The sequence below is a fragment of the Octodon degus genome, unplaced genomic scaffold (assembly GCF_000260255.1).
Source record: "Octodon degus isolate 3935 unplaced genomic scaffold, OctDeg1.0 scaffold00022, whole genome shotgun sequence".
In the NCBI taxonomy this organism is placed as follows: Eukaryota; Metazoa; Chordata; class Mammalia; order Rodentia; family Octodontidae; genus Octodon; species Octodon degus.
Window position 1 is genome coordinate 23,690,542 of NW_004524598.1, and position 1,476 is coordinate 23,692,017.

General features: G+C 57.0%; 1 protein-coding gene across 2 annotated transcripts in view; it reads right to left on the bottom strand.

Moving 5' to 3' along the window:
• Window positions 1–334, bottom strand: part of Phf10 (PHD finger protein 10) — a 21,793-nt gene extending 21,459 nt beyond the window's left edge. For both annotated transcript variants that reach the window (XM_004628286.2, XM_004628285.3), the window contains exon 1: window positions 106–334. The gene's annotated coding sequence lies outside the window, so the exon portion shown is untranslated. The remainder of the gene's footprint in view (window positions 1–105) is intronic.
• Between the last annotated feature and the right edge of the window lie 1,142 nt (window positions 335–1,476).

Below are 1,476 nucleotides of genomic sequence, written 5' to 3' on the forward strand. Positions count from 1 at the left end.
GGGTGCCTACGCCCGCGGCCGCGCAGGCTGGAGGCCGGCCGGGACCGGCCCGCGCGTCGGTGACCGCCCTCCCCCGGGACCCGGCGGAGGACGCTCTCTGGTCACCTGCTGCGAGGCTGAGGGGAGGGGGCGGCGGCCTCGGCACGGACCGCCCGCCCCGCGGTCATCACCAGGACCCCGGCGGTCCCTGCCGCCGACCGCCCATGCCAGACAGCTCCGGGATCCTCGGAGGAGGCCGCAGTCCCGCCAAGAGGCGGCAGGAGCGCCGTGCTCTCGGGGCTGGGAGGACTGCGGAAGGGCCTCTGCCCTCCATTGCAGCCTACGTCCGCCCGAAAGAAAAGGCGTCCGCCACGCTCTCTCCACTGACCAGGCCCTCGGCCCGCCTGGATGGAGTGCAGTGTTACAACAGAAAGCAGCTCACTGAGTTGATTCTAATCTGTTCGGGGTGAGCTGCCTGGAGGGGAGATGCCTCGGTTTACAACATTCCATCCGCAGGCAGCAGAGGGCGTGGAGAGGGCTCTGTGGGACGGCTCCGGAAGTGCTTCCCGAGTAGGCAGCTGCGGCTAGGGCTGCACCGGTGCCTAGGAGTCCCTGAAGGCGGCTTACGCGGGAGAACGGTGCTTGCATCCAGAAAAATTAAGAGGCCGAGGCTGACAATTGAGAGATGTCATAAGAGAACAGGTGCAGGGAGATGTTCAGTTAGAAATGGAAATCGGGTTTCAAATCCAAAAAAGGCTGGGGGTTGGGTGAATACTTACATTCAGGGACACCAGTCATTCTAGTTTGGCTTAAGAATTAACCAAATGAGGGGCTGGGGAGATGGCTCAGTGCAATAAGCGCTTCTCTGGCAAGCGCAAGGGCCAGAGTTCAATCCCCGGTTCCGCAAAAAAAACCCAGAAAACAAAACACTACCACCAAACACCAAATGAAGGCAGATTTTAGGAGTTAGGGATAAAATAGCGAGACTGTGACTAAGATACGCTTTGAGTCCTGGTTTTGTTCGTAAGTAAAGTGTTTAACCTTTCTGGCCTCATTTATAGGACAACGGTAATAAGTTCCTTACATTTCCAAGGATATTGCATGGCAGACCAAGCGTTTACTCAGTTAAGACCCTGAGTGAGCTCCTGGGAGTGCAGTGGTGAAGGGGGAAAGCAGCAACGGCGGAGCCCACTTACGGCAGATGGACACAGATGAGGGGAAGCGCCTAGTGCGAAGTGCAAGAGAGCAAGAGAGCTTAAGCGAGTTGGAGGAGGAAAGCTGGAGAAGTGTGCCTGTGTCAGCCAGCTCTCCTGCTGGTGGACTGGAAACCTGACGGGAAAGAGGAGAGGTTTAATGTATTTATTTTATTTTTGAAACAGAGTCTTGCCATGTAGTTAAGGCTGGCGTTGAGCTCACTTTGTACTGCAGGCTGGTCCCGAACTCACAACAATGCTCCTGCCTCAGGCTCCTGAGTACTGGGATTACAGGCATGCACAC